Source organism: Carassius auratus, unplaced genomic scaffold, assembly GCF_003368295.1.
Source record: "Carassius auratus strain Wakin unplaced genomic scaffold, ASM336829v1 scaf_tig00215163, whole genome shotgun sequence".
NCBI lineage: Eukaryota > Metazoa > Chordata > Actinopteri > Cypriniformes > Cyprinidae > Carassius > Carassius auratus.
The window spans coordinates 451758-464673 of NW_020527959.1; positions in this window are offsets into that span (position 1 = coordinate 451758).

A 12916-nucleotide genomic window follows, 5' to 3' on the forward strand; every position below is an offset into this window, starting at 1 on the left:
TATGTCATATTTGATTGTTGGATGCTGTCAAATATTTGACTACTGAAGTGGGACAGGGCAAAATCTTAAATGGCAAAATTGGAATTGGATGCTATTCTTGGAGAGTGCTTCATACTGTGTTTCTTCATCACTGCTGTCATAAAAATAAAAAATATGGTGTGAGAATGATTTCTCTGTCAGCTGAGAACAGTCAACAGCCATACACGAATATGACAGACTGTGGGTTGAATGCAAATTTAAGGCGTAACAAGTTTAAATTGTTGCCTGTGGTCTTTTGTCCATCCTTCAAAATACTCTGTCAGAAAATTAGTCCGGTCAAATAACTCTCATCCCTTCCCCTACACCACCCTACATCTCTTGCATCAAGCAAACCAAAGCTTGCATGCAACGCTTTATCCATGGCTATACATTTAAAGAGGATGTTTTGAAAGAACCATTAATTTCACACCAGATCAAGAACGTGTGACGCCACACAAACAGACACAAAGCTCTCTTCATGATCTGGAAATGCTGGTCTCGTTACGACTGCCACGTGTAATTATCATGGTACAGTATAAAGTAGGTCAGTAAATTGACCTAAATTGAATGTGAGCGCTGCCAGATACAACCTCATCTCTAATGAACAGATGAAGTAAACCAAAGGAAAATAAAAATCAGCATATCAGCAATGGAAGCTCTTAGAACAAACAGAAAAACCTTTGTCTAAACGCCGTGACTCAAACAGAATCAATAAAACATAATATTCTTACAGACACTTCCTGATAGCTTCCCAAGTGTCAACATGTTTCACTGCAGTCTCCTGTGAAAACGTACCTAGCATAGCTATTTTTAGTAACCATAATTTAAGTATACTGCTAGAATATAGTTAGTAACCTCAAGTAAAACTATGGATAGCCTTTCATTGCTGTATTTTGAATAAATGCCTCCACTAGTACCATCCTAGTTAGGGATAAGGTAAATCCCTAATACGTTTTTAGGCTAACTTACTTCAATACAAACAAATGTCTTTAAAAGCAGCCAATATCATTAGTGTATAGTAAATACTAGTCTGTGTGCTCAATTAACATGTGGGAATGCTAACCAGGAATCTATTAAGCTACAATATCCTGAAATCTATTAAGCTAACATGCTAAAGCTAATGATGTGGGTTCCCAATGAAATGGAATGCAATCAACTACAATCAATGCAAGCAACTACTGCCTTTGAATTATCTGGAATAACCTTTTAGTTTTGAATATGTATTGTTGAATAATATATTGGATCTGAATTAATAAATAATGTAAGGCGCTTGACGTTCAAACTGATACAAAAACAGTGTCAGCTCATCTGAAATCAGAGGGCAAGAAATTCATAAATAATGACTGAGTTTTCATATTGGGGTGAACTACTCTTTTAAGTAAGGTTATGTCAGGTAAATAGTGAAATTCACATGCCAACTTGATGCCATTAGAAACTGAAATGCTAATGAATGCCCTTTAAGAGTAGCAGTGACCTTAATGGAACAACCATTTGTCAGCATAACAATTTATTTATATTTAATATCTACCTCACAGCATTTGAGCATTGAAAGGTCAAAACTTCAAGTCATGTTGTATACGATATGGACAGCAATGGCACAGGGACAGTTTGGAAATGAAATAAAGGCCTGATTGTGACAGCCAGTGGTTTGTCTAATTTGAAATGCATTAGGGGTTCAGGCCAGGCACTTACACATGGTTTCTTCACACTTTGGGTGATAAATGACCTGTGGGTATGCATGGATCAGTACATAATGTAGAATGTAATTGATTCCACCATTAAAGATGCTTCCAATATTTGCTGCACTCTGTGTTCAACAGCTTTTATTAATAAACCATTGCAAATGCCCTGCAACATCAGATTGTCACCTACAGAAAACAAGTTTAAGAGCAGGTCACATTATCATAACTTTCGCAGGCAAAAGTCCATGGCCCATTATCAATAGTGTAGTGATAGTAAGAGGTCACTCTTCCAAACTAGCTCACAATCGGCCATCGCATGTTCAGAATTTAACTGGAATCCAATGTGAAAGACATATGGCAAAACTATAGATCACATAGATGTCCTATTTCTATATTTCCTTTTATATCTATCTATCTATCTATCTATCTATCTATCTATCTATCTATCTATCTATCTATATATATATATAGTAAAACTGTAAAACTGTATATAAAGCACAGAAGTAATTAGCAGAAAATATGTGTATTATGTGTATACCTGTTCAGAATTTCAAATACTGATTCCTTACAAATACTTTTCTCACTAATAATAGCTTAAATTATTAATATAATATTTATTAAATATAATATAGATTCTAGTTTACTTATTATCAAGTGCAATTTAAGTATCTTTAAATAAATATAAATAAAAACAAATATTGATTTCACCATACTAACGTAATTTGGCCAGTAGTAGTAATTCGTTTTTCCTCAAAAGAACTCGAAACTTTGTGAAACAGATTGACTTTTTTATATTTTGTTACACACACACACACACACACACACATATATATATATACATACATACATACATATATATATAATAAAAACATTATCACTTTTGGAACATAATTAATTTAAAACTGTAATATAATTATTTTTTTCTTTTTGAAAAACAGACCAAAAACACCTAAAGTCAAAGCTTTAACTGCCACTGTTGCTATGGTAACAAGACAAAAGGGTGTAATAAATGTAACATACAGCCGATGATGTTGACTCAAATTCTGAGCCTGGTGCACTCTACAGAGACACAGTGCGGTGACGTGTCAGCGTCTCTGGTGCAAAAAAAAAAAAAAAAAAAGAAGCTCAGAGGTAAAGGCTTCAAGTAACTTTAATTTGCAGTTTCTTCATCTCTAAAGACTGTGTGCAATTCTCACTCTAGTTGATGGCCTATAGTTAGTATGCATGTCTTTTCATTTCCATCCTCAGGGAACTACAGTCTTTCAAAACATTCAGCTGAGATACATTCTCCACAACAAACAACTCCAGCTTTTTAGAGAGGTAAAGGAACGTTTTTTCATCCATTTTATGGAGTGCCAGCTTCACCTCTACCACCTCCATACAATTCAGCTAGAGTCCAGAGAAGCTGCTCCATCATTAAAGTGGTGTAGACAGACAATGGACTCAACTGACAACACTTGTGGCATATTTAGAATTCATAACCTAAGATTAAAAAACATCTTGTGATGAAAAAAAAAATCTTCTTTTCATATATATTTTTTATCTTGAAAATTAATATTGAAATTATTATAAAAACAATAATATTATATATATATATATATATATATATATATATATATATTATATATATATATATATATATATATATATATATATATATATATATATAATACAATAATTTTATATTTTTGATTGATTCATTTGATTACATATATATATATATATATATATATATATATATATATATATATATATATAATCAAATATGTTTGTATATTTTTATCATATGTAACTGATCAACGAATATTAATGCTAATATCATAAAACTAAATAATTGTATACAAAATAATAATTTCAAATACAGTAATTTAAAATTATGATTTTACTAATATATACTTTATGTGCCTGTATTTTTTGTGATTGTATAGTAATTCTCATATTTTTACTTAATGCAGAGGAGTCGTCGACAAGGTTTTCAAACAGAGTTTATTTTGTGTGTGTGTGTGTGTGTGTGTGTAAGCTAATGGAATGCAAGAGCCTGGCATTTAAAATTATTGTGTAATTTAAATTAACATCAAATTTTTCGTTTTCCATTTTTCGTTTTCAGTGTCCCATGCACAGTAAGACCAAGAATGTTTATTAATTACATAAATAGAAATGATTTCGATTTTATATTGAGTTTGAAGTATTTTGTGAAATGAAATAATAATTTCTTAGTAAACATTTTACTGCAGAACTGGTAAGCATTGTGGAAGAGAATACTGCATTTAAAAAATAATGAAATGTTTCTCAAAAAGACAATGCTGTCATTTAAAATAAGCTTATAGAGACAGGAAAAGATCTTGTTCAGATGTACTGTTGTTTTAGACAAAACACACTTACTGCAGCCCATAAACTGGGGCAAATATGATGACAAATGAAATGCTAATTATTTCTGTGAGAGATATTTTGCCAGCTTTACTTCAATGCATCAAACAGTCACTCTATTGTTGTCATGACAGAGGACTTCCAAAAGAGTCTTCATTATTGGATCCTAAAATACATACATAAAACAGCATGTTAAGAGCCTGAGGAAGACTAGATGATACATTTCTATTTAACAACAGTGCCAATAGCATTGCAATGCAACACTGGACCATTACAACTTAAAAACAAGTGTTTTTGCAAGTTTATATTTGAAGCAGATCTATGTTTAGAATATGTTAAATATCCAAATCGATCAGATCCTTTCTTGTGCTTTCTGTTCTAGCAAAGGTTTAAACATCAGAAACATTAGTAACTCCTGACCTGGATCTGTATTTGGATGTTTCTGGATTATTCCTGTTTTGTTGCACCAAGTCTGCATTGCTGCTGATTTTATGCAACCTTGAACTGACTCTGAATATAAATTAATTATGCAATTAAGTATAATTATGTAAATATATGTGAACTTTTTTTTTTTGCTTTATTTTAATAACCTCCACAAAAGCTGTCTATTTCTATTGCTTTCAGAGCAGACAGGGAAGGTTTCAGGTGTGATTCTCATGGGAGTTAAAGCTGTTTGTTAGCAGCCTACAATCAAATCGTTAGAAACAGATGCATTTGCTCAGCCTCATCTCTGTGGGTGTTCTGTGACTGAAACACAAACTGATGTCCGAACAGCTGAGATAGATACTTGTACAATGGAGGAGGAATGTTTACAGCGACTAGGGAGTGTGAAGAAAATCTGATGATTGTTCATTTAACTGTGACCACAGTTATCAAGTGTACATCTGTGCTGCACAAAGCACAGAAAGACTCCAGTAATCTCACATATGTCTCCTCTAAAGATCTCAACAATGTCACAAACTGTGCTCAGATTTGAGCTGTCTCAGTACGAACTTTCGCATCAAATTCTTCCGAGACCAAATCATGACTTCTATCCATATTAAAAGGGGGGGGGGGGGGGGGGTGAAATGCTATTTCATGCATACTGAGTTTTTTACACTGTTAAAGAGTTGGATTCCCATGCTAATTAAGTTGTACGTTTGAAGGAGTATTTCTGTTCCAAAAATAGAGCCATACTCGAAAAAAACTTTCAGAAACTTGTGACAAACCGGAAGGAGTATTTTTGGAACAGAAATACTCCTTCCGGTTTGTCACAAGTTTCGGAAAGTTTTTTTCAAGTATGGCTCTGTGTGACGTTAGATGGAGCGGAATTTCCTTATATGGGTCATAGGGCACGTCTGCCGGAAGAGCGTGCGCTCCCGTATAGAAGAGCAATGAGAGCACAACAGACATTCACTGATCAGAGCGAGAACGTCGCGAAATGTCACAAAAGGAGTGTGTTTTTGGTTGCCGGGGCAAGACAACCCTGCACAGATTACCAAAAGAGAAACAGCATTAAGGGACCAGTGGATGGAGTTTATTTTTACAGAGCATCAACGGAGTTGTGCAAGTGTTTGTGTTTGTTCCCTGCATTTCGAAGATGCTTGTACAAACAAGGCCCAGTTTGACGACGGATTTGCACATCGTTTATTTCTTAAGGATGATGCAATCCCAACGAAAAAGGGTCACGATCGTGTGTTGGAACCTCAGGAGGTGAGTAAAACTGCTTCAAATATCTCTGCCTTCTTGTTAGTGCGTCCGCCTCTCATGCCTTGGGTTTGAGCCCCGCTTGGAGCGAGTCGTTGCTGCTGCTGCTCTCGTTCAGTTTCAGTCTCGGGATCTGATTCTGGATCATAAATAAACGGCTGAATCTGACTGTTAGCCAATGGTTTGTTTTGGATGTTTTTTCCCTCATGGTAATGTCACAGCTTCCAAACGCTCTCAACGCACAAGCCTTCTGGCGCTCGTGATTCTTTAGCTCCGCCCACACGTCACGCCTCCAGCCGGTCGTGTTTTTCCGGGAAAAATCGGTACAGACTATATTTCTCTTATGAATATAATAAAACTAAAGACTTTTTGGAGTTATGAAGTATGCAGTACTACTCTATAGGTACTCAAGATTAACATGATATTGAGTGAAAACGAGCATTTCACCCCCCCTTTAAATTATTTACTGTTACTTAATGTCTAAGGTATGTTTAAGAAAAGGGTGTTTTTTCCAAAGATTTTCAGATTCAGTTACATTTATTTTTGTCTCACTTGCTGATGTTGATCAAGTATACTGTAAAGCCTTAGACTCACCTCTACACCTGTATACTCATATAAATACACACACATCATAAAGAGTTGGCCTCATTTCTGACAAATGACACATGGTGCTTTTTCACACGCGGCGTTGCACGATTACCAGTGTGCTGAGCCGTGAAGCTAACTGCCACAATGTTCTCCCAAGCACCGTGCTGACATTTAGAGAGCGATGGCTAGACATACATATCCATTCAGTTTATGAGGATGAATGTGGATTTTGATTTATCAAAGCTGCACACTAGCTTGAACAATCATTTCGTCCCTGGTTATTAACTACGAACCTTATTATTACATCATTGAATCATTTTTTTAAGGGGACCTTCAATTTTAAATGGATATATCTGGATAGATATATACCTTGACCTCTTAGGCTGGCCTTGGCCTCTCACCTTCTTTGTTATGCCATCTATTTCTTTTTTTTTCTCTTGTGTTTCTGGTTAGAGGACAGTCAGGAGACTCCTTAACAGTTTAGTGTTGCAGCTGCATAAGTGAACAGGTGCATGGCTGCTAGATCTGCCATGGAAAGGAAAAAAACTGAAAACAGAAGAAAAAGAGGCAAATTAGAGGCATAAGGAATGATGGATTCAAGCTGACAGCAAAATGGATGTGTTTTATAAATTAAATCTTCAGGTATTTCATCAAATACATTCAAAAATTAGTAGATTCATATGTCTATTTCTGCATTGGCATGTTAGTTCTGCTCCTCGCTATCCGATGGGTGCTGAAGATCAGTTGAGTTTTCCTGTCATCTGCTGGTGGCTGGCGCTCACTACAGATTCACAGCAAGATTTCAGCCCTATCTGTATAGAAATGTTTTTTTTTTTCTTATTTTACTGAGAACTATAATCTTACATCTCTGTTTATTTACTCTTTTTCTCTTTTTTGCAATTAAATACAAATAGCCCACTTTATAATCATGAATAAAAATATATATAATGCATGAGAATGCAATAGTCTGCGACAATTATAAACAGCTGAAAAAAACAGCTGATATAAAATGTGGATTTAAAGATGCTTTGATATTATACTGAATAAATAAACGTGTTTAAACAGTTTAAAGTGTCATGGGCAGGCATCTTACTCTCTAATCAAGAATAGACCAGATCTGATAGCTGGCCAGATGATTTCACACAGGAGGAATGCTCATATCAGGCTGGAGAATGTTATAGATCCCTTGCCAGAGATTCACTTCCCTCTACAAACCTTTGAACCAGTCATTAGATGGGCAGAAATGCAGGCCCTCAGCTCCCAAATCTCATCACACACCAGCAAAGCCAAGTCAGTAAATCCAGCACAGGTGAGAGAATGGTCATTTCCTGATGAGAAACAGGTTGAAGCAAGGAAATCGATGGTTAATTAAACTTTTTTTTTTTTTTTTTTTTTTTTTGCTGGAGACTTAGTAAAACAAAATATAAATGTATAATTTAGTAGTAAAATCATTTAAATTGAGCCTGTAAATACATAAAAATATTTAAACCTATGCATATATACCATATAATTAATATTAACATAAATTATTAATATAATTAGTATTATATATTATTCATTATATGCACATACCTCTTAAAGAACCGATTATGCATTTGTTGATTAATTTGATCGTTTCTCTCGAACGTGAGGGGTTTTGATCAAGCTGAGGAAAACAGCTCCAAACTCGAGTTCCAAGCAATGCACCGCGGTACAAATAAATGATGCAGATGATTACTGTGATACACATGGACTCATTTACTGTAAATAGCTTTGTTTCGGTTGTGAACGACTATATGTATTTCAATGGCTCTTTTGAGCAAATCCAATAAGTCATAATCCATAAGATGTTCACTGATCTCCACCTGCTGGTTAAATTGTGTAACCTACAGAAATCTGCAACAGAGTTGACAGAGTCAAAGGATAGGATGAATCAAAATGGTCATAACAGACTGTTAAAGTTCTTCTGGGATATGTAATATTGAAGTAATGGGCAGTTATGCTTGGACATGTCCGTTGAGTGGAATGGTCTCCATTTACTCCAGTTATTTCTGTTAGAACATAGCAATCATGGAGGACCAAACCTGCAGAAATTAAAAATAAATAAATAAATATATAAACAAATAAATAAATGTAATAAAAGGAAAATAAATAAATGATGTGATTAAAAACAAAAATAGTTAATTTGAAATCAAATGTAATCCTGAATTATATTTTAAATTACTTTTTTTCTTTATGTATTTATTTGACATTTATTTAACTTTTATGTACTTATACTTTCATTCATTTTATTTTTATAATTTTAAAATTTTATTAAACTTTTATTTATTTATTTTAAAATTTATTCATTCATGCATTTATTTATTTATTATGTTGCACACGGAAAAGTAAAAAGAAATTAATAAATAAATCTGGAAATAAATAAATGTGGGAATAAATAAATCAATTACATATTCAAATTAATGAAAGTATAAGTAAATAAAAGTTTAAAAGAATACAAATAAATGTAAAATAAATACTTAAAAGAAAAAAGTAATTTAAAATACAAAATCAGGATTTTTTTTTTAAATGAACTATTTTTGTTTTTATCACATCGCATCACTTATTTATTTATTTATTTTCCTTTTATTACATGTATTTTTTTCATCTGCATATTAATTTATTTATTTTACATTTCTGCCGGTTTAGTCCTCAATAAGAAATGAAAGGATCGTGTTCTGCTCTCACTTCAGGGTTTTCTGGCTGCCATGGCAACAGTACCTGTATCAAAACAGCTGACAGCTGGAGCCTTGTAGGGTTTTATGGTCATAAAACATGCTAAACACTATAAGGAATTTGTGTCAAATTTTACATGTTCACATGCCATTATGAAAATGCGATTCAAATGCTCCGGTGTGGGTGTGTGTGTGTGTGTGTGTGTGTGTGTGTGTGTGTGTGTGTTTTTTTAAAGAATTTACACAATAGCTGCATCGGAATGTCAACATGGGGGTAACAGCTCTGAAATATACACACAAAAAAAAAAGTTATTTTAATTTGTCCGTTTACAATCTCAAGTAACTTTCAACATGAAAGCATTTAAAATAAGGCACAGGTAAATGGATTAATAAAACATGGCATAATTATATGCATAAGTTATAATCATTAGCTGTTTTGTCAGTGCAAAGCTACTGTAACAGTAAGGTTAAATCTGTCTTCCGTTCAATCACATTCACACCCACACACACGGATTCAAGTGTTCCTGCACAACAGTTTCACGTTATAAAAACACTTAGACCAGCTGGGTGCATAGTGAAATCTACATACAGTAATACTACTTTGAATGAAAAATAAATATTTTTATCCAGCATGGATGCATTAAATAATCAAAATAATAAAAAGTGGCAGTAAAGACTTTTATAATGTTTATAGTGTTGCCAGATAAATGCACACACACACAAAAAAAGTTTCTTGAGCACCATATCAGCACATTAGAATGGTTTCTGGAGGAGCATCTGACAATGGAGACTGGAGTAATGGCTAATATTTAGCTTTGCCATCAGAGGAATACATTACATTTTTAAAATACATTCAAAAATAAAATGGTTATTTAAATCAAAAGTATTATTGAAATGTGTTTCCTAGTGAGATTGAGAGCGTTGTGGGTTTTTTGTGTGTCGTGGGAGGGAGATCAGAGTCACTCCAGTCACTCCAGTGCTCTGACAGCCTCTTTGTCTCACTGATGAGGGAAAGATGCTCTAATGGATCAGAAGAAGACACTTCACTTTTACCACTCAACAAGGCCACAACATACAACACAACATCTATCTATCTATCTATCTATCTATCTATCTATCTATCTATCTATCTATCTATCTATCTATCTATCTATCTATCTATCTATCTATCTATCTATCTATCTATCTATCTATCTATCTATCTATCTATCTATCTATCTATCTATCTATCTATCTATCTATCTATCTATCTATCTATCTATCTATCTATCGCTGTTGTTCTATCCATGCAGTCATGTCATTCACAAAAGAGTTAACTGCTCCTTCTTCCTCTTTTTTCCCCCTCTTCTCTATCGCCCTCCTGCGGGGTTGTGAAAGAGAGGCTATCTGTCTGAGACTACAGACAAACATTGACTGGTGCTTCAAAGACGTCAAGCTGTCATTCAGTGGGTCAAGCCGAATTGAATCCTCAACATCACAACTGCATCTGGAACTGACGGATTCATAAAATGTCTCTGTTTCTTGTTCAAATGGAGGTGCAGTTTTATTTGACATGTTTTGAATTCCTCTCCTCCCCTATATGACAGACTGTGTGTAGGCAGCTTGGCTCCACCACTTCCAGGCGGCGCAGGACAGCGTTCTGGTGACAGATCCGCCCTGGGTTTCCGTTCATTAGAGGGCCAGCGGGAATGTGGCAAGCTGTGATAGTGTTGTATGAGGCATAGCCTGCAGTAATGTCCCACTTTTCTGTGTTCACCCTGCAAGCTGTCCCCTTGCTTGAAGTGTGTGTGAGTGCATTGCTAAAGATTAGTGTTGCAAATCAATATCCTTTACAACAGTATTATGTTTTTTAGAGATGGCGTCACACACCATCACACATATCAAGTGGACACACACACCACACACACACACACTAATATTCTTATAATCACCATGTAAATACCATGAATCTCAGTACCAAAGTGTATTTCAAAGTACCATGGTAATACCATCCATACTTCATCATGGTCCCTTTACAGTACTTTATGTAAGCATGGCAAAACACCAACTACCTAGAAATAGCATTTTAGATACCATGGTAAATAACCACGTTATTCATTCTGTATGGTACATATCAAAGTAACATGGTGATATTACTATCACTATACCATGTGTTATTAGTTGGACCAAATCTCCTCTATTAAAGCTGCAGTCGTTAACTTTTGACGCTCTAGAGGTTAATAAACAGAACTGCTTGCGTCTTGCGGAAGAACATCGTAGCCGGAACTACTTCTCTCTGTTTTTGTCTATGAAGAATCACAAAGGTACTGGGTTACTCCGCCGCGGTACCCCCGAAGCAATCTAAAATAATCCAAATATAAACACTTATTATAGGTGCACCCCAGTGATTGTGGACAAGCTGAAACACAGTTTGGAAAATGTATTCATGGTGTACTCGCTTATTATATACATTTTTCTACATTTTGAACACAAACAAAGTTATGTAACTGCAAATGGCAATAGGAGCACTGGGAGGAGCCAGAGGAGCTTGATTTTTTTCACAGATTATCTGTCTCATATTCTACTCTCAGGACATAATGACAGGTTTAACAAATATGTAAAAAATATATTTTTACAAAAGTTACCTACTGCAGCTTTAAGAGGTTTCTTTTTAGCATTGGTGTCTTGTTAGTGTAATGTTAGTACAGTATGAGGTACAGGTGCTGAATCTCACGCAGTGCAGACTTTCCTGTATACTGTGTGCATCTATCTTTAGCATGCTAGGACCAAATCACTTGGCATGGGTTCAGCCCGTTGCCATGGACACTTTTGTACAAGCTCCAGGCTGCCGGTTCGTGAATGTAGAGTGAAAGCACGTGCCGCACAACACAGCAGATCACAAAATCTAGCACATCGTAGACATTGGGAATTACATTCGATCAATCAAAAAAAAAAAAAAAAAAAAAAATCCATGGGGCCAGATGAACAGTGCATCAGTTATCTTTGTGATCATCAAGGCTTATTGGGTTTAATTTCCCAAATGTTGCATAAATGAACACACATGAACTACAATGTGTGATTTGATTAAGCAGGGTAATAACGAGAAACAGGATTCCTGCCTGGGGGCAGAACAATAAAAAGAAGGAGTTTTGAGCTCATCGAGTTCATTTCAATGAGAGTTGTCTTGGGGATTTATGTAGACTACCTGGAGCAAATAGTGTATCTAGTGACTGAACTATCATATATTGCCTTAGCAACCCCTTAGAACATCCTAGCAACTGCACAGCAATGTGCTGAAACACTCAGAACACATAAGCTACCGTTAAAGCAAACACTTAGAACAACCTATCAATGTGCTTAACATAGCAACACATCCTAGTAGCTGCAATGTGCTTAAAAACATTCACCACATAGCAAAATAGTTGGGCGGTTGCCAGGGTGTTGCTATGCGGTTGCTAGGGTGTTCGCACTAGTTTCAAGCACATTGCTACAGTGTGCAGTTACTAGGATGTTCTGACTGGTTGCTTTCACACTTAGCAATCACATAAAACATCATAGTACAGTAACTGCATAGAACAATTAGGACACACTAGCGATTTCTTAGTAACATAACTGGGGGGTTGCCAGGGTGTTGCTATGCAGATGTTCTGGCTGTTTTCAGCTGAGTGCTACAATGAATGATACTTCAAATCGTGATTTATGATATTTTGCTTGATTCGCCGGTTGCTAAAGTATTCTGAATGTTTCTATGTGGTTGCTAAGTTGTTCTGGAGGTTGCTATGGTGATCTGTGATATTCTGGTCCCTAGATACAGCTCCTTAAATATAATGTAATGTGATATTTTTTTTCCCTCTTGAACTGTCCACAAGATGGACATTGGAGGTATCCTTCATACTTGTAGTG